The 21,366-nt window shown below is 41.8% G+C and overlaps 1 protein-coding gene and 1 long non-coding RNA gene across 9 annotated transcripts in view; one reads left to right on the plus strand and one right to left on the minus strand.

The window, feature by feature from the left end:
* The first annotated feature begins 6,455 nt into the window (after nt 1-6,455).
* Nucleotides 6,456-21,121, plus strand: LOC103346117 (uncharacterized). Of its 6 annotated transcripts, none has more exons than XR_011382695.1 (5): nt 6,456-6,680; nt 8,969-9,061; nt 10,914-10,972; nt 14,741-15,884; nt 20,335-21,121. It is a non-coding gene; the product is annotated as an uncharacterized lncRNA (long non-coding RNA). The 6 variants fall into 6 exon arrangements; XR_011382697.1 differs by having other exon boundaries at nt 6,551-6,680; nt 15,520-15,884; XR_011382696.1 differs by lacking the exon at nt 8,969-9,061.
* Nucleotides 9,932-21,366, minus strand: part of LOC138845443 (zinc finger protein 81-like) — a 76,402-nt gene continuing 64,967 nt past the window's right edge. For 2 of the 3 annotated variants that reach the window (XM_070058250.1, XM_070058247.1), the window contains exon 4: nt 20,794-20,927. The gene's annotated coding sequence lies outside the window, so the exon portion shown is untranslated. Of the gene's footprint in view, nt 11,704-20,793; nt 20,928-21,366 lie in introns of those variants that run through there. The other variant, XM_070058248.1, reaches the window with a different exon arrangement.

The following is a 21,366-nucleotide window of genomic DNA, read 5'->3' on the forward strand; positions in this document are numbered from 1 at the left end:
GAAAGAACTGCTAAGATCAATCCCATTCACAATAGCTACAAAAACAATCAAATACCTTGGAATAAACTTAACCAAGGACGTTAAAGATCTCTACGATGAAAATTACAAAACCTTAAAGAAAGAAATAGAAGAGGATACCAAAAAATGGAAAAATCTTCCATGCTCATGGATTGGAAGAATCAACATCATCAAAATGTCCATTCTCCCAAAAGCAATTTATAGATTCAATGCAATCCCAATCAAGATACCAAAGACATTCTTCGCAGATCTAGAAAAAATGATGCTGAAATTCATATGGAGGCACAAGAGACCTCGAATAGCTAAAGCAATCTTGTACAACAAAAACAAAGCCGGAGGCATCACAATACCAGACTTCAGGACATACTACAGGGCAGTTGTAATCAAAACAGCATGGTACTGGTACAGAAACAGATGGATAGACCAATGGAACAGAATTGAAACACCAGAAATCAATCCAAACATCTACAGCCAACTTATATTTGATCAAGGATCTAAAACTAATTCCTGGAGCAAGGACAGTCTATTCAATAAATGGTGCTGGGAAAACTGGATTTCCACATGCAGAAGCATGAAGCAAGACCCCTATCTTACACCTTACACAAAAATCCACTCAACGTGGATTAAAGACCTAAATCTATGACCTGACACCATCAAGTTATTAGAGAACATTGGAGAAACCCTTCAAGATATTGGCACAGGCAAAGAATTTCTGGAAAAGACCTGGGAGGCACAGACAGTCAAAGCCAAAATCAACTATTGGGATTGCATCAAATTGAGAAGTTTCTGTACTGCAAAAGAAACAGTCAGGAGAGTGAAGAGACAACCGACAGAATGGGAAAAAATATTTGCAAACTATGCAACAGATAAAGGATTAATAACCAGAATCTACAAAGAGATCAAGAAACTCCACAAAAACAAAACCAACAACCCACTTAAGAGATGGGCCAAGGACCTCAATAGACATTTTTCAAAAGAGGAAATCCAAATGGCCAACAGGCACATGAAAAAATGTTCAAGGTCACTAGCAATCAGGGAAATGCAAATCAAAACCACAATGAGGTTTCACCTCACCCCGGTTAGAATGGCTCACATACAGAAATCTACCAACAACAGATGCTGGCGAGGATGTGGGGAAAAAGGGACACTAACCCACTGTTGGTGGGAATGCAAACTGGTCAAGCCACTATGGAAATCAGTCTGGAGATTCCTCAGAAACCTGAATATAACCCTACCGTTCGACCCAGCCATCCCACTCCTTGGAATTTACCCAAAGGAGTTTAAATTGATAAACAAAAAAGCAGTCTGCACCCTAATGTTTATTGCAGCACAATTCACAATAGCCAAGACCTGGAACCAACCTAAATGCCCATCAATGGTAGACTGGATAAAGAAATTATGGGATATGTATTCTTTAGAGTACTATACCGCAGTAAGAAACAACGAAATCCAGTCATTTGCAACAAAATGGAGGAATCTGGAACACATCATGCTGAGTGAAGTAAGCCAGTCCCAAAGGGACAAATACCATATGTTCTCCCTGATCGGTGACAACTGACTGAACACCAAAAAGGAAACCTCCTGAAGTGAAATGGACACTATGAGAAATGGTGACTTGATCAGCATAGCCCTGACTGCTAATGGACAACTTAATACATTATCCCTCATAGTATTTTTTTTGTCTGTTCTACTTAATATGACTGGTTTAATTCTGTAATTATCACACAGTTATTCTTAAGTGTTGAAAATTAACTGAAATGTGATCCCTGTTAAACATAAGAGTGGGAATAAGAGAGGGAAGAGATGTATAATTTGGGGCATGCTCGGGCTGACTTGCCCCAATTGGTAGAGTTGGAAACATACCAGGGGATTCCAATTCAATCCCATCAAGGTGGCATGTGCCAATGCCATCTCACTATTCCAAGTGATCAATTTCAGTTCACAATTTATCATAATGAAAGGACTAAGAGTCAAAGGGAGCACATAAACAAGTCTAGTATCTGCTAACACTAACCAATAGAATAAATAAAGGGGAGAGTGATCCAACATGGGAAGTGAGATACTCAGCAGACTCATAGAATGGCGGATGTCCTAAATAGCACTCTGGCCTCAGAATCAGCCCTAAAGGCACTCGGATCTGGCTGAAAAGCCCATGAGAGTATTTCAGGCATGGAAAGCCAAGACACTCTGGCAAAAAGATCTCTGTGAGTGAGATCCCAGTGGAAAGAACAGGTCTTCAAAGAGGGAGGTGCCTTTCTCTGAATGGAGGAGAGAACCTCCACTTTGACTATGACCGTGTCTAAACAAGATAAGAGTCGGAGAACTCAGAGGGCTTCCATAGCCTTGGAAACTCATGACTGGTGCATAGGGAGATTACTGATGCCATAAACAGGAGTGTCAATTTGTAAAGTCAACAACAGGAGTCACTGTGCACTTACTCCTCATGTAGGATCTCTGTCCTTAATGTGCTGTACACTGAGGCTTAATGCTATAACGAGTACTCAAACAGTATATTTCACTTTGTGTTTCTATGGGGTGCAAACGATTGAAATCTTTACTTAATGTACACTAAACTGATCTTCTGTAAAAAAAAAAAAAAAAGAAATTATCAATTCCCAACTTGACTCTCACTGGGATTAAACATGACAATAGGTCTGATCTGATTTCATCATCATTTAAAAAAAATCATCTATTATTTTTCACTTTATGTTTCTGTGTGGGAACAAACTGTTGAAATCCTTACTTAAGGTATACTAAGCTGATCTTCTGTATATTAAGATAATCGAAAATGAATCTTGATGTGAATGGAAGGGGAGAGGGAGTGGGAAAGGGGAGGGTTGTGGGTGTGAGGGACGGTATGGGGGGGGGAAGCCATTGTAACCCATGGGTCGTACTTTGGAAATTTATATTCATTAAATAAAAGATAAAAAAAAATGTATTGGTTATACCATAAAAAAAAGACATTTACAATTTAATTTATAATTAAATTTACATTTAATTAAACATGAACTACGTGCATGGATATTTGAGGGATGAGAAGTGTGTCTATGTAGCATAGTACTTGTTAATACTATTTTACATAATTTTTATGTGACATTAAGAGAAGTCATTCTATACTTATATTTGTAGCATAATACTATACTACTTGCATTACTAAGTTATGGAAGTGTTATGATTATTTGAAACTGTACATCTAAAAACTAGAGAACTATTAACTGAATATGTCATGTTTAATTTAATGAGTGATATAGTGATATAATCTAATGTCTAAGAGAGCCCATCATTTTCAAATAAATTATATGACATTACCTTGATATGTAGCCAAATGGTCATAGAATATTTTTAGAAATATTGATTTTAACATTTTCTTACAAATCAATGATAATGAAAAGCAAATAAATTTTTGTCAGAATATTGTAAGAATTAAAGCAGTTGTATGATGCACAGCATTCAAAATGCCATCAAAAACATGGGTAGTGCACATGTAAACTATTGCCATTAAAGTAACTAATGGGAAAAATTGGGAATCATTAACTATTTGTAAAATCAATTACAGCATTTTTGCTTTAAATTTATTATGATTATAATTCAACTACTTGAGTTAATTTAATTAAATATGAGACATGCAGAAATTTGAAATCACAGTTCTCACAATAATTTTTTGGTATGAATTTCATACCACCTACAGTGCAGAACTAATGTGCAATGTGTAAGAATTCTTTTAGAAGTATATGAATAGAGGCTGGCACTGTGATAATGTAGCTAATCCCCCACGTGTGGTGCTGGCATCCTATATCAGCACCAGCTCATGTCCAGGCTGCTCCTCTTCCAATCCAGGTCTCTGTTTGTGGCTTGGGAAAGGACTGGAAGATGACCTAAGTGCATTGGCCTCTGCATCCATGTAGGAGACCCAGAAGAAAGCTCCTGGGTCCGTGTCATCTGGGGAATCAACAGAAGATGGAAGACTTTCTCTGTGGCTCTCCCTCTCTCTGTAACTAAACCTCTCAAATAAATATTTTTTTAAAAAGAAAGTATTTGAATACCACACATTGTTTACTAATATTGGAATAAAACCCAAGAAAAGATTCTAAAATGTGCATAAGAGAAATGCCAATTAAAATGGATTACAGACCTAAATCTATCACCTGATATTATCAAATTACTGGAGAGCATTTGAGAAACCCTGTAAGACATTGGCAAAGGCAAAGAGTTCTTGGAAAAGATCCCAGAGGCACAGGCAATGAAAGCCAAAAATCAATAGATGAGATTATATCAAATTGAAAAGCTTCTGTACTGCAAAAGGGCACTCAGGAAAGTGAAGAGGTAACCAACAGAATGGGAGAAATTATTTACAAACAATGCAAGTGATAAAGGATTAATAATGAGAGTATATAAATAAATCAAGTATCTCCACAGCAACAAAAAAATCCCAGTTAACAAATGGGCCAAAGATTTAAATAGATATTTTTCAAAAGAGAAAATCCAAAATGGCCAATAGACACATGAAAAATGGTTCAGGATCACGAGCCATCTTCAAAACCACAACAAAGTTTCATTTCAACCCAGTTAGAACGGCTTTCATACAGAAATCAACAAACCAAAAATGCTGGTCAGGATGTGTGGAAAAAGGTACTATAATCCACTGTTGGTGGGAATGTAAACTGGTAAAACCATTATTGAAATCAGTTTGGAGATACCTCAGAAATCTGAATATAGACCTACCATATGTCCCAGCAATCCCACTCCTGGGAATTTACCCAAGGGAAATGAAATCAGCAAATAAAAGAGTTATCTGCACCCTCTCCCCCCATGTTTACTGAAGCTCAATTAACAATAGCTAAGACATGGAATCAAACTAAATGTCTGTCAACTGAAAACTGGATAAAAAAATTATGGGATATGTACTCTATGGAATGCTACACAGTGGTTAAAAAATGAAATCTTGTCATTTGCAACAAAATGGATGAATCTGGAAATCATCATACTTAGTGAAATAAGCCGTTCTGAAAGGGAAATATACTGTGATAACTAATAAATAAATTGAAAGGAAATCTGTAGAAGTGAAATTGACATTTTAGGAAGCAATGACTTGAACAGCACTTTTCTTGACTGTGGAGAGAGTTCTTTGTTTTCTTAATGGAGAATGGGTGAGAATGGGAGAGGGAGGAGGATGTGGGTGGGAGTGGGGGTGAAGGGTGAGCATGATTGGAAGAATTACTATATTCCTAAGGTTGTACTTATGAAATTTGTACTCATTAAATAAACAGTTTCTTTGGGAAAATAAAGATACCTTGACCTGCTCTTATGAAGCCTACAATAGTATCATCATATAATGCAGTAAAGTTGTCCCTTGTATATCCAACATTCTATTGATGGCATAATCAAATAAGGACATGAAATAAAAAGGAATTTAAGGAACATCTCTTGAATAAAAAGCAATACAAATACTCTAAGAAAAATTATTGTGTTAAATAATACATAAAGTCATACATATATTAATAACAAGCTGGATATACTAAAAGATGCAAAGGTGGTTAACAATGAAAAATGAGTGTCAATTATCCGTGTAAGTAAAAATACAAGAAAAAGTTACATAATCCCTTAGATTAGAATACTTAATCCAATTTAGTATCTAACCTTAAATAAAATGCTGTTAGAGTAGTACATCACAGCAACTTCATTATTCCAACTAAGCTTACCTACTAGTGAGCCTATTAAAAGCAGCATAATTGACACAGAACATTGAAATCTTTTTCTTTAGAAGCAGACCTAGACAAAGCTCTCTGTTCTCATTATTTCTCTTCAAGATTGTACATGAGTTGTGGTCAGATAAACTAATAAAAAGGAAATACTGGGTGAAAGGACCAACTTTTAAGCAACAAAACTGTCAATATATGTGGGTGATGCCATTATCTACAGATAATCCAACATAATTCAGATATAACAGAAAATATTAACAAAATTAAACAAGATTACTGGGTAGAAAGTCAATATATGCCATCAACTGGTATACTATTCACCAGCAGGAAATAAACAGAAAACGATTTGAAGGACAAAACAGAGACTCACAAACACATCCCTGTAAGAGAAATGAAAGATGAAATAGTCCATGTGATAGCTTTAACTACATTCAGATAAACAGCTTTACAAACCCTCAGATGAGCTAACAACAGCAAGCCAAGACTGCGGGAAAGGCACGCGTTCAGCAAGCACCTTGTAAACTGCAGCTCTCAGGAAGCAAGCTTGGACTCACAGGATCCTGCAGGACCGCAGACAGCTGAGGGCGCCCAGAAGCTGAGGTGCCCAGAGCAGGGACAGCGCCCCCTGCTGCCGGAGCACCCGGGCCGGAGAACATGGTGGCTTCAGTCTGAGCCCCACCTCCCCTGTTACCAGGCACCGCCCCAAGGAACCGCCCCAGCCTAGGGGATTCTGATTGGCTGCACCTTCTGTGACGTCGCGCGGCCGGCTGCGGCCACTGTCCAATCAGGCACGTCAGGGCGACCCTGCGGAGCCCCGCGGGATCTTTCTTTGTGGCAGCGCTGGGAGGGGTCCCCGGGGCTGCTGCTGAGCGGGCTCAGGTGCCTCAGGGGCTGCGCTGTGTGACCTTCCTGCACCGCAGGAGCCGCCCGAGGACCCCGGAATGCCTCGGAAGCGAGGAAATGGTGAGTGTGGGGCCCACCGGGTGGGAGCTGCGCTGGTGGCCAGGACCCGGGCTTCTGCCCGTGCGGACTCAGCCCAGGGACCGCAGCCCCAGGTCTGCCCTGTTTGTGCAGTTAGGGCGGGACGGTCCTCAGGGAGACTGTGGACTGCACTGTGGGGAGGAGCTGTGGTCTGCGGGTCCTCCTGCCCCTCTCTCTGCCCAGGGTGCCTGATTGCCCTGAGTTTCTAACTACACGGGGAGTGGAGTCTCAGGTGCACCGCCGGGTGCTCTCGGAGTAGCTCTTCCTGGGGCACCGAGTCCTTCTCCTGTTACCTGAGCACAGCGTCCCACGCCGGGTGGGAGGTAGAAGCGGTTTATTTGGCTCAAGGTTTTGGTCCGAGGTTGAGCAGCGTCTGGCAGTGTCCTTTTTTTTCGTTAGAGGCCTGAGGTGGCTCAGGGACAAATAGAGGGTGGGAGAGAGAGGCCAATTCAAAGCGGATTTCATGGGAGACCCCACAGAGATCAGCCATTAACCTATTAATCACGTGAGTGGATTTATCCTAGCCACCTCTTATGAAGTCTGACTGGGACCCCCCTCCCCCTTTTAAGATTCATTTATTTATTTGAAGGTCTGAGTTATGCACAGAGAGAAAGCCTGAAAGCGAGCGAGCGAGAGAAAGAGAGGTGTCTTCCATTCGCTGATTCACTCCCCATGTGGCCACAACCGGCTGGGCTGATCCGAAGCCAGGAGCCAGGAGCTTCTTCTGGGTCTCTCTGGGTCAGAGGCCCAAGGACTGGGGACATTCTTTACTGCTTTCCCAGGCCATTACTGCTGGATTGGTGCCCATGTAGGATGCTGGCACCACAGGTGGCGGCTTTACCTGCTAGGCCACAGCACTGGCCCCTGGACCCACTTTTTAATATCTCACAATTGGGGTTAAATTTCCCCATGAGTTTCAGAGGGGACAAATCATTTCCAATCCAGAGCACTAAGTCTGGCAACAAACCTATTAATGTCCACAGATTTCCCCAAGTAGCCAGATGCCAACTTCTGCCCTGAAACTTACAGCATTATCAACCATTTTCTCCCATGGAAAATCAATATTTCAAAGGTTTGTTGTCTGTTTGTAAATGTTTTCCATGAGAGGAAAGGAGGTATCATCTACTTGATACTCTAATATAAAATTTTTATGCTGAGATGGATGATTGGTGTAGTAGTTAAATTGTTTGGAATGTCTACGTTCCATATCAGAGAGTAGCTGAATTTAAACCTTGCTCTTCCAATTCCATATTCTTGCCAGTGCACACCATGGGAGGCAGTAGGTGATATTTGTTAAATACATGGGTTCCTATAACCTGCATGGAAACACAGATTGAAATCTAAGGTTTCTGGCTTCAGCCTGGCCCAGTCTTAGATGTAGTAGGCATTTGGTGAGTGAACTACTGGGTGGACAATCTCTCTTCCGATCTCTCTCTCTCTCTCTTTAACAAATTGATTATTCTCAAACAACTTTTTAAAAGTTGGGAGCTGGGAACTAAATCCAGGTCTCCAAATGGCTTAATGTTCCCATTCACTTGAGCCGTTGCCTGCTGGATGTGCCCCCAAGGTTTCCACTAGCAGGAAGCTTGAATTCAACCAGCAGTGGAAATGGCACTCAAACCCTGGCACTACGTGATCTGGGTGTCCCCAGCAGCATGTTGAGCACTAGGCCAACTGCCCCCACCTCCTACTTTCTTTTAGAGGTGCTAAAATGTTCTAAATTGGCAGCAGAGATGGCTACCAAGAACTGGAAAGGAATGAATTGTATGTATATTTTTAGTTCATGAATTCCATGATAAGTGAGCTGTATTCATGACTCAATTATACTACATAAGAAAGTTATATGATTTCTGATATTTTTAAAAGTATATATTGGATTAATTTGGAGTTTTATGTAATATTTAATATTGTAGTATTCCAAACTCAAATCCACATGAAATCTGTCTTCCCTTCACTGCATATTTCTATAGACATGTGGATATAAATACAAGAGAAAAGTGATAGGAGGATGTAAACTGTACATCACAATGATTGATTCAGGACAGGGGTTGTGAGGAAAGGCAATATTAATTTTATCTGAATATCTGTTTAAAGAATATGTTTGTGAAATAAATAAATACAAACCAAACATGGCCAGACAGCACAGGTACATGACTAAATATTTTTAGTAGCAGTAATCAGAAAAAATCATTCTTAGCTCTTAATCTTTGTTGGATTCTGCATTTGTCAATCCTGCTCCCTGATTGTCAGTCCCTGTATCTTCATAACAGGACTATTCATTTTTCTGCATTCATGAAAAGATAAATCCTCCAAATTGTGAAGCCCAGTCAACACATGGAGTATACAGTTTGGACACAGAGAAAGTGAGTGCATATGACAACAAACTAGCAGTTAGCATGGTCTCCCTACTTTCTCTCTTCTCAGAAATCCTCCCAGAATCCACACCTCCAATCCTAGTATGAGCAGCTCCTGGTGGCAGAGGTGTATGACCACGTAAATAGGAGGAACCATTCCTAGGAAAGGACATAGGACCAAATGCTCTTTGGTACAGGCTAGCTCTTTGATACCTGCAAGTTCATTTTCTATTTCAAGGAGTATAACTTGAGCTCTATATATTCATGGCACAGTTGCTTCTCTGTTCTGAGGTGCAGGGGCCTAGGCTTCGAAGTTTGAGACGCCTTCCTTAATTTGTGGAATAAAGTCACTGCGGAGCAAGGGCAGAATCAGAGAAGCCACAGGAATTTGAACAGTGCAAATGATCTCTTAGGTATAGAGGAAACCATGGGTAGGTTGTTAACCAAGAGTTAGCACATCATGCTCCCACTCAGGAACATATCAGCCCTGACCACAGGAGCCATGCCCATCTCTATTTGGAGAAGAGCTTCTTTAGTAGTGGGAGATCCATGAAATTCTGTTTGACCTCCTTGCCTAGTGGGTGGCACAAAGCAGCAAATGTCAGGGAAGGTTGAGGTCCTGTTCTCAAAAGGGTAAGGGAGGATTTGTGACATAGATGAACAGATGGATTTCAGGAGTTCCCAGGGAAGTAGCTACCAGACATTGTAATTTTTGTATTTGTGCAATCAATTTGGGAGGCACGTGTCTTGGGACCCAGTATCTTATTCCAGTGTATGCGATAGAAGAGTTTTCCCAACTCTCGAATATGATCCATGGAAGATTCACAAGTTACTTTAATAGATTAGAGCAAGCATCTTTTTATTTTTTTAAAAAAAATTCTAAGCCTTTATTGCATATTAATAAAACAAATCTTTGCATATACAGCAATGTAAAATTTTAAAAACTATTACATTCTTGTAACTAGTACAGTTAATTTGAAGGAGGAATGGTGAGCACTGGTATAGAACACACTGCAACAAAACACAGGATTTATTATTCTTCAAACCACCAATAGTAAAAATGTAAAAGGTGGTACAATCTGAGTGGGCAATCTCATACGGAGATGAGATTTAAATGCAACATTTGACAGCTATGTAAATGTGCTCCTGAAGCAGCCTGTGGATTTTACCTTTAGTTTTTAGCTTAGTGTGATCCTCACTTTGTGATATCTAACTCTGACCCTTTTCCAGAACTGTTCACCTTTCTCTCAATTTGTTTTGTCATGGTCATCATTTTTAGCTTTTTTTGGTTTCTTGTCTACATTTCTTACCATCTCTGCTAAGCAAGCATCTTTTTAAAGGTTAGATATGAGTTGCCATAGTAAGATCAGTTTCTTGTTCAAATATCTTAAAGTAAAATACTCATTGCAATTTTCCCCATGCTTTATGGAAGATCTGTAATAAAAACACATATAGAACATATATGTTCTAAAAATACAGTACAATTGTCTGAACTAAAAATTAAAATAAATATAATGACAGTGATCACCACTGTCCACAGTATAATTTCTCTATTCCTCACACATTCCTTTAAAATGTAAGCTTGTGAATCCATAAATTACTCACCAGTATTCTACATGGTTGGCAGATAGAAGCCAATTCTGATGCATCACATCTGGTCTCAAGGGAGCAGGGCTGAGTGCCCAGGAAATAGACACATCATTTTCTTATTTCTTTGAGAAGGGGTGCAGAGTCCTAGGGGACATGAAGTCGCTCCATCCCATGACAGCACCAGCACAGATCCTTGGGAAGGGATTTTTCAGGTCTTTCTCAGCGTGGGTCATGTTGCTCACTCCCGTCCTCTTCTTCCCTGAAATTCTAGGCCCTGCAATTGTCCTGATGCTGATTCAAAGGCACTGAATGTATTCTGTGTTCCTGAAGGTAAGTGCCAGAGGGAAAGATGCGGCCCACAGACCATGGGGGTCTCTGGGGAGTGGAACATGTGTTTTCCTCTTTTTAGGAACAGAAGCATCGGTGGTTCTCATGTGGGTGAGGCCTGATAGAGAGTTGCTTGCCACAGCTCTGGGCTTGTGGGGAACAGCACAGTCATTAGAACCTTAGCTCTGAGGGTGAGGAAGCCCACCACGGTCTGAGCTTCCAGTGATTACTCTGCTGGAGGTAGGTGCTTTAATAGAAGGCCTGTGTTCTTGCATCATGCACAATCTGATTTCACATGTTCCACAAATGATGTGGTCAATCCAAGATGGCAGTGGAACAAGGAGTAAATGCAAGTTGTATGAGCCAGGAGGTCTTTGGTGTGAGTCTAGTTCCAGCTCAGCCACGAGAGGATCTTGTTACTGACCTGTATGGCATTGGTTTATCTTCCTGTAACTTGAAGGCATCCCCAGTACCAGTGACATAGCCCTGATCTCCAGAGAAATCATTGTGCACATATGTACAGACTGTTTACAACAGTGTAGTTGTATTTGTGAGATTTGTTGCGTCTCCTCAAAGTGAAACTTCCTGCCCCCTGCTGTACCTGTGTATCCTGCCCATAATTTAGTTGTATGGGTTTGTAGACACACAAATTCTAGTTTCCAAGAATGTTGGATCTCTAAGGGAAATTAGAGTGCTGAAGGATGGTCCAATTTTCTTTAGAAAAAAGTGGTTTGCTGTAAGGAAGAATGATTTCATGAATAGAAATCCACCTGAAAGGATAACCCTTTGGTGCACACCTGCTTAATGCTTCACAGGCAAACAAATGAATCCCTTTTAAAGGAGAAGATTCTAGCATGGTATGGCTGAGGCAACTATAGATCCTACTGCCCAGAAAGAGATTTGAGTGATGCTATCTTAGCTCATGCATAAGCTACTACAGACTGGGTGACATTGGAAAGTTTGTATGATCTATGAGAAGCAATGCTTTAGGAAATATTTCTTATTGGAAGGGTCTTGAAGGTGTTGCCTGCAGTGGAGGGGGTAATTTGTCCTATCTGAGAGTCTATCTATATTGCCCCAACCCCATTCCCAGTACTTCATTCTGCTTCCATTATTTGCAGAGTTGGAGCTCTCTGAAGCCTAGTCTGTAACCACCATTGGTATAGAGATGTGATGATGCCCCCTCTTCCTGTCAGGACAGGGGAGGTGATAAAGATCTGTCTGCCTGATAAGCGAGATGGAACAAAGGAGATTTTTAGGAGATAAGTGAGTGGACTAGTGTCACATGATTTGTGGATATCAGGCTCTCTTAGTTTTGAGCAGTGTTGTCTGTCTTGCTGCAGCTAGTTCAATACTCAAGTTTAGTTTTGAGATTGATTTTAGGAGTCACAGTCAATCTAGAACTGTTTAGAGACTTTGGCTTGACCATGGATGTCCTTATCCTTTCTCCCCATACTGTTTATGGATTGTGTGAGCCCCAAAGGTTTGTAACACAAGTTTTTCTCACTTAATTCTAGTTATCAATGGTTGATAGTCATAAATTCTATAGACATTTAATATTAAACTTTTTTCAAATGTTTAAAATGGCAATCAATCACTTTATTGTTTTGATAAATACAAATGAAATGACATACAATGCAAAATACATGTAAAAATTGAAGAATAGTCTTTTTAAAAATTAACATTTATTTGAAAGGCAGAGTTACAGAGAGGCAGAGAGAGAGAGGTCTTTCATCCACAAGTTCAGTTCCCAGATGGCCACAGGCCAGAGCTGTGTTGATCCAAATCCAGGAGCCAGGAACTTCTTCCAGGTCTCCCATGTAGGGGCAGGGGCGCAAGGACTTGGGCCACTTTCTTTTGCTTTCCCAGGCACTAGCAGAGACCTGGATCAGAAGTGGAGCAGCCGGGACTTGAACCAGTGCTCATATAGGATGCTGGCAATGCAGAGGGCAGCTTTACCTGCTTTGCCACAGTGCCAGCCCCTGAAGCATAGTCTATGATCTCCAGACTGTCATGTGGCAGTGACCTTGCTGATATCCCTCTGGTTGGTGTGGCTCATGCTCATGAATATATCTGTGTGATCATGAAATTCTAATCATTGTATTTGGCGTGTAATTCAGTTTTTTTCTCACCAATACATAACAGCATTAGATTTTCAACAAGTCCACAAAAAACTTTCTTTTTTTTTTTTTTTTTCTTTTCTTTTTTTTTTTTTTTTTTTTTTTTGACAGGCAGAGTGGACAGTGAGAGAGAGAGACAGAGAGAAAGGTCTTCCTTTGCCGTTGGTTCACCCTCCAATGGCCGCCGCGGCCGGTGCGCTGCGGCCGGCGCACCGCGCTGATCCGATGGCAGGAGCCAGGAGCCAGGTGCTTTTCCTGGTCTCCCATGGGGTGCAGGGCCCAAGCACCTGGGCCATCCTCCACTGCACTCCCTGGCCACAGCAGAGGGCTGGCCTGGAAGAGGGGCAACCGGGACAGAATCCGGCACCCCGACCGGGACTAGAACCCGGTGTGCCGGCGCCGCTAGGCGGAGGATTAGCCTAGTGAGCCGCGGCGCCGGCTCACAAAAAACTTTCAAATTTAAAGTATAACCACTATATTTATAATCGTATTCAACATTTTAAGGTGGGCTCAGGTAGGTAATTCCTGTTGTGGTGTTGCCTGGGATCACAAATGAGGGTTAATACATGTGCTGTCGAAGTGAGCACACATATGAGGGTTAAGTCATCTGGGGCCTGTACTGGTGCTGGCGCCTTGCAGATGGCTTCACTCATGTGTCTGGTGGTTGGCACTATATCTCAGCTGGGTCCTGTGTCTTCCACAGGGAACTCCCAGGCTTCTTCATAAGGTAATTATGTCCAGTAAAACAAACCCCAGCAAGCAGCTAAATTTTAAAACTTTGTCGCGCAGCTGGTGCTTTGGTGTAGTGGGTAACAACTCCACCTGCAGTGCCAGCATCCCATTTGGGGTCCAGCTCAAGTCTTGGCTGCTCCACTTCCAATCCAGCTTCCTGCTGCTTCTCTTCCAGTCCAGCTCTCTGCTGTGGCCCAGGAGGGCAGTGGAGGATGGCCCAAATTGCTTGGGTCCCTGCACCCACATGAGAGACCAGGAAGAAGCACCTGGCTACTGGCTTCGGATCGGCATAGCGCCATCCCTAGCAGTGATTTTGAGAGTGAATCAATGGAAGGAAGACCTTTCTCTCTGTCTCTCCCTGTCTATAGCTCTACCTGTGAAATAAATTAAAAAAAAAAAAACTTATTTGAAAGAGAGGGTTATAGAGAAAGGTTTTGGGGAAGAGAGAGAGTTTCTATCCCCAGATTCACTATTTAAATGGCCACAATGGCTACGGTTAGGTCAGACTAAAGCCAGGAGTCTGGAACTGCATCCAGGTCCCCCAGATGAGTGGCAGGGGTGCAAATATGTGGGCCATCTTCTGCTGCTTTCCTAGGTGGATTAGCAGAGAGCTGGACTGGAAGTGGACCACCCATGATATGACCCTGTTCCCACATTTGTTGTCAGCATGTTAGGCAGCAGATTAATCAGCAGCAAAATGCAAGCCCTAAGGGGATTTATTAATTAAAATGAAATCATAATAATATATAATGTAGCATCAGATAATATACATAAACAAGGTAAAATTTTCATGCTTATGACATTAGAGCTATCTAATGTGGGTGCAACTTGGTCTCTGTTCTTTCTGATGCCATATAAAAAAAAGACATTTTGTCCAGCTGCTCCTCTTCTGAATCCAGCTCTCTACTTAATGGCCTAGGAAAGCAGTGGAAAATGGCCCCAATCATTGGTGTGCCGGCCTGCGGCACGACGAACTGGGTCTTCCTGAAACAGAGAGTGGGAATGCGGGGACAAGGACGCAAAGAATGGAGCCAAGACAAGTCCTGATCAAGGCTCGTTTATTGAATAAATGCAGTAGTATTTAAACATGACCAGTTGTTTACAAGGAGGAGCACAAAAGATTTACATATCAAAACGGCTCTTAAGGTTACAATAAAAACACTTAGGTGATAAATGAAGGTTACAGGTGTGGCTGATTATTTGTATCATCTCTTGTGAAAGGTTTAGGTTCCTCCTGCCTTTTCCCGGAATCTCCCCTAGCCTAATTGTCTGTGCCGGGGAAGTCTCCATTCATATGTTTAAGTGTAAACAAAGGGAGCGATTATCTGTGGCTGCCCACATTTCCCCCTTTTTTATTTTTTGAGGCATTGTTCCTGTCTTAGGTTGCCCGTGTCTCTTCTTGTCCTTACCCGTCATTGGATACCCCAGACATTCTCTGAGGCTCCTGTCTTAGGTTGGTACAAGGAGACCGAGTCTTACCCGTCATTGGAATTCAATGCCATCTTTTTTTGGCTCGGGGGGTAAAGCTTGTGGACGCAACTTTAAAATCTCAGACCAAATGGCAGCAAATGTCACAGAGAGGCATTGGAATATACAAGGAAGGCACAGATAAAAGGGCAGGAGACAGAGAAGGAGGAATTGACCATAAGAGTTACTTTAACAGTTTTGACCAATACATCAACGAGGCCTCTTTTCCAGATTTGATAAAGTATACCGGAGTCTGTCAAGGTGACCAGTTTTGATACGGTAAAGTCAGTATTCTCCCTTTTCGATTGATCAGTCATATTAAGCCGTTGATTTTCAACTTTATCTCTCCCAATACGGAATAAGTTTTGATTGTTCCTTACCCATAGTACGAATTCTGTTGTTTTAATTCCGTTATCATAAGTGCATGAACAATTTTGAACTACTGGTGCGCACCAAGAGTCCATGGCCTAGGCTTAGTTTGATGTGAGCCGGCAAGCTTCATTCATCTTCAGGGGGATCCCGATCATCAATGTTATCATAATGAAGATGGAGGGGTTGCTTCGTGACATTGTCTGTTTGCCGCACAAGTCGCTCAGGTAACCATCGTACTTCATTGTCTTTTTGCGAGAAAATAGAAACATGTCCACGTCCCCATATTAAAACAGGGTCAGGTCCATACCATTGAGCAGTTAGAGGGTCTTTCCACTTCACATAGACTTGTTGTCTTTTGGTTTCAGGATGCCAGTGACGATCAGCTGCAGTTTTCCCTTGATTATCCAATATTAAAAAATTTAAGATGAAAAGAGCATGTGATAGCCATTTTTGTGGGGAATGTGCCATGGTCCCGTATTCCCCCTTTTTTATTTTTTGTAAATAATTTTTTAATGTGGCATGTGCACGTTCCACAATACCTTGTCCCTGGGGATTATAAGGAATCCCGGTGATATGAGAGATGTGGAAGTTAGCACAGAAGCGCTTAAAAGAGTTGGAAGTATATGCTGGGCCATTATCAGTTTTTATCTGTATGGGGGTTCCTAGAACAGCAAAGGTCTGAAGGCAATGAGAGATGACATGTTTGGCAGCCTCGCCGGATTGTGGGGTGGCAAAAACAAAACCTGAGCATGTATCTAAAGAAACATGTATGTATTTTAGTACCAAATTCAGGAAAATGGGTAACATCCATCTGCCAAAGCTGATTAGGCGTAAAACCTCTAGGATTCACACCATAATGAGGGACTGGGAGAAATGTGACACAGGAAGGGCAGGATTTTACAATTTGCCTTGCCTGTTCCCGGGTGATTCCATATCTTAATCGTAAGGTTTGGGCATTAAGGTGATGCAAATCATGACCATGGGATGCTGCTTCTATAGAATAGACGCGTAAAATATTGTCAGCAAGTCTATTGCCATCATGTAAAGGACCAGGCAGGTCAGAGTGGGCACGAACGTGGCCAATGTAGAACGGCTGCGTCCGCTCACGGATTAAGGATTGAATATGAATAAATAGTGGGGTAGCCTGAGAAACAGAGGAAAATATAGAACAAGTCTCCAATAGTGGTACAGAATAGAAAACATATTTACTATCAGTATAAATATTAACGGGAGTATGCGCTGTAATCTGCAATGCCATGGCAACAGCAGCCAATTCTACCAGTTGTGGAGAAGAAAAAGGAGTAGAGAAGGAAATAGTACGTTTGTCATAAACAATAGCAGCCTTTCCTTGTTTAGATCCGTCAGTGAAAACGAGAGAGGCTGAAGGCAGGGGGTTGAACCTAGTGACCTTAGGAAAAATGCAAGCATGAGATTGAAAGAATTGTACAAGCTTGTTAGCAGGATAAGAATTTGAGGTCTGGCCAGAGTAATGAGCCAGGGCCAGTGGCCAGTCATCAGTAAAGGAGAGAAGCCAAGAAACCTGTTGACCAGTATAAGGAAGACATATAACATTAGGTTCAGATCCAAAATTTTTTCTGGACTCTAATCGTCCCTTAGAGATCAATTTAGCAACAGCCAAATAATAAGGAACAATTGATTTTTTAGAGGAATTATTTAAGTGAATCCAAAGCAGGGGAGCACCCTGCCAGAACAAACCCGTAGGTGAATAAGCAGTTGCTAATACTAAATAATACAAGGGCTTACTATAATCAAGGTAAGTAAGGAAATTTCTTTGTAAAGCATCTTGAACCTTTTGTAAAGCTAGTCGTGCCTCAGGAGTAAGTTCCCTGGGGGAAGTAGGATCGGGATCCCCCTTTAAGATATCAAAAAGCGGTTTTAAATCTCCAGTTGTTAAATGTAGGGTAGGCCGAATCCAATTTATATCCCCTAATAGTTTCTGAAAATCGTTTAAGGTTTTTAGGGTGTCTAATCGTAGAGTCACCTTCTGTGGGACAATTTTTCTAGGATACAGTTGATAACCAAGATAGTGATACGGATGATGCAATTGCACTTTATCTGGTGCTACTTGTAAACCATACTTATGTAATTGTTCCTTCATAATTGATAAACACAGGTGTATTTCAGATTCTTTTAGTCCAGCAAGCAATATATCGTCCATGTAATGAATTATGTAAAGAGAAGGGAATTGAGTTCGGACACTAGAAATCGCTGAAGAAACGAACTGTTGGCACAGGGTGGGGCTGTTGGCCATACCTTGGGGGAGGACTCGCCAGTGATACCTTCTCATAGGTTCTTTGAAATTAACGGAAGGCACACTGAAAGCAAATCGGCAACAATCGGCAGGATGGAGGGGGATCGAATAGAAACAATCTTTTAAATCAATGACAGCAATATATGAATTCTTTGGAATGGCTGAAGGGTTTGGTAACCCAGGCTGCAAAGGCCCCATAAGTTGCATAGTGGCATTAACCTTTCGGAGATCCTGCAGGAGTCTCCACTTTCCTGATTTTTTTCTGATCACAAAAATGGGGCTATTCCAGGGGGAAGTGGACGGGACAATATGTCCTGCCCGCAACTGTTCTTCAACCAGGGCTCGAGCAGCTACTATTTTTTCCTGCGTTAAAGGCCACTGCTCCGTCCATACAGGTTCATCAGTTAGCCAATGAATTTTGTCAGCATGGATGGCAGGTTGAGCAGTGGCCACTAAGGTTTTTTATATTTGAAAGTTGGCTATCAGGCACCTCATGAGTAGGCCCAAAAGGCTTTATTTCATTGGGGCTACACAGTATTGCTCCTAATTGGGATAGGATGTCTCGTCCCCATAGATTGGTAGGCAAGCCCTTTAAAATATAAGGTTTAAAAATTCCGGTATGGCCAGCATCATCCTGCCATTTGATGAACTCGGCACTCTGTTCTAAGTCCTGACTCTGTCCTATCCCTCTCAGCTGAGTCATAGATGAATGCTTTTTCCAGTTTAATGGCCAATTGTTAGAGGCAATAACTGATACATCAGCTCCTGTGTCTAATAATCCTTTAAAGTTTTTTCCATTCAATTTCAATGCAATAATGGGGCGATCTTTTGTGATAGGCTCCAGCCAGAAAACATCTGAGGACCCAAAGCCTTTATTGCCCCTATAGGTAGCCTTATAGTTAGAATTATAGCTTAAGGGAAGCAAAATCAATTGTGCGATCCGTTGTCCTGGGGAAAGTGTTATTACAACATTATTAGCTTGGGCCATGATTTTTATCTCCCCCGAATAATCATTGTCAATGACACCAGGAAAAACCTGTAAACCTTTCATTGTTAAGCTACTGCGTCCCAAGAGTAATGCAAACATGCCCGGTGGTAGAGGCCCAAAAATTCCAGTAGGGAGGGCCTGTGGTCCCATATCCGGGGTTAATATCGTGTGCGTAGAGACGCTGAGGTCCAATCCGGCACTCCCTGGGGTTGCTCTCCAGAGGGTGCTAATGTCCCCTACTGGGGTTGTTGGGGGAGGAAAGTCATGGCCCCATGGATTTGTTGCGGGGCCTGGGGCTGGCCCCTCCTCTCGTTTCCCGAAATATTATTAACTAAGGAATTTCCATCTTTATCTGTCCTTGAATGGCATTCTTTTGCCCAATGCCTTCCCCGTTTACATTTGGGACATAAAGAAGGGGGAATGCTCCTATTTTTATTGTTACCTGAAGTATCGTTTTGTGGGCAGTTCTTTCGCAAATGACCTCTATTTCCACATTTGAAACATTCCTTCTTATTCATTTCTGCCCTTTGAGCTGACTCTTTTAAGGAAATTCCTTGTAAAGCCGCAGCCATAGCCAAACCCTTTGAATAAGAGGGGCCAATATCTGCACATATCTTAATATATCCATCCAAATCAGTTTTCTTTCAGTAAGGACGAAGTGCCTGCTGACAGGGAGTGTTAGCATTTTCAAATGCTAATTGAGTGACAAAAGGTATACCAGCCTCAGGGTCTCCGAATACCCTCCCTGCTATCTGTATTAATCTATTAACAAAATCAGCATAAGGCTCATCTGGTCCTTGAATAGTCTTAGACAAGGACTCACCAATTTTTGCTCCTTTAGATGGCAATATATTCCAAGCACGCCTGGCCGCAGCAGCAGTTTGTTGGAAAACTGCGATGGGTTGAACCATTTGTCTTTTAAGGTCTTCGAATTCACCTTCTCCCGACAGCATATCAGCATTCCAATCCGGATTTCCCCCCTGGATATTTAACTTAGCGGTGCGGCGGCATTGGTCAACAAACTGCTTTCCATAATAAAAAATCGCCTCCAGAGAGGCAAGCTTGAGCTATTGTTTTCCAATCAACTGGTGCTAGAGTAGTTTGAGACAGACTATCCAACAGAGTTTTCGTATAGGGAGCAGTAGGCCCATATGCATCACAAGCAGATTTTAAATCTTTTAATATTTTAAAAGGCACTGGATGGTGACGGCGCATTTCCTGGCCGCCCTCTGTATATATTTCCACTGGAAAAGCATCAAAAAAGATTTCGGCTCCCTCCCTGCCTTGCTCTGCGGCTTCCCTAAGAGTCTGGGCAACACTCTTTTCAGGATATATGATGCTCTTTATTTTAGTTTGGCAAATATTCCCCTTTTTTAGAAAGTAATAATCTTTATCACCATTATCTTTTTTAAAGGATTCAAAAGGAGGAGCGGAGGGAACAACCTTTTCCATGGAAATAGTGGATCGGCAGGATCGATTATCCTCACCATCACTGCTTCTAGCTTCCTCAATTTTCTCATGTAGGAAGTCAAGAGCTCCTCTCAGCAAGGTTTTATCTCTTTGTTGATTTAAGGTATCCTTTACTAATGACCATAGGGAGAAAGTTAACAAGGGTAATGAGTCAGCTCCATGTTCTTGTAAATAAGAATTAAGTTCTTCTCCAAGTTCCTCCCAATGTGCCTCATCTACAAGGCCTTCTTCAATAAACCAAGGACATACAATCTCTATGGTTTCTATAAATTGCTCTATTACTTTCTTTTTTAACCCGATTCCTTGCGTCTGCAATAATGCCTTCACTGCCTTTACTACTGGGGGTTTTCCCGATGCTTGTCCCATAATGCCTGCTCAAAATAAATCTCCACAATTTTGGTGTCGGGTACTCACCACAAATTGTATACCTCTATAGTCGCGACTCCGTGAATCCAGGTTCCTCACTGCTTCTCTAATTCTCAGGTCCCTGTTCGGGCGCCATTTGTGCCGGCCTGCGGCACGACGAACTGGGTCTTCCTGAAACAGAGAGTGGGAATGCGGGGACAAGGACGCAAAGAATGGAGCCAAGACAAGTCCTGATCAAGGCTCGTTTATTGAATAAATGCAGTAGTATTTAAACATGACCAGTTGTTTACAAGGAGGAGCACAAAAGATTTACATATCAAAACGGCTCTTAAGGTTACAATAAAAACACTTAGGTGATAAATGAAGGTTACAGGTGTGGCTGATTATTTGTATCATCTCTTGTGAAAGGTTTAGGTTCCTCCTGCCTTTTCCTGGAATCTCCCCTAGCCTAATTGTCTGTGCCGGGGAAGTCTCCATTCATATGTTTAAGTGTAAACAAAGGGAGCGATTATCTGTGGCTGCCCACAATTGGGTCCCTGCACTCGCATGGGAGACCCAGAAATCCTGGCTCCTGACTTTGGATCAGCTCAGTTCCAGCCATTGCAGCCAT

Source organism: Oryctolagus cuniculus, chromosome 15 (assembly GCF_964237555.1).
Source record: "Oryctolagus cuniculus chromosome 15, mOryCun1.1, whole genome shotgun sequence".
Taxonomy (NCBI): Eukaryota; Metazoa; Chordata; class Mammalia; order Lagomorpha; family Leporidae; genus Oryctolagus; species Oryctolagus cuniculus.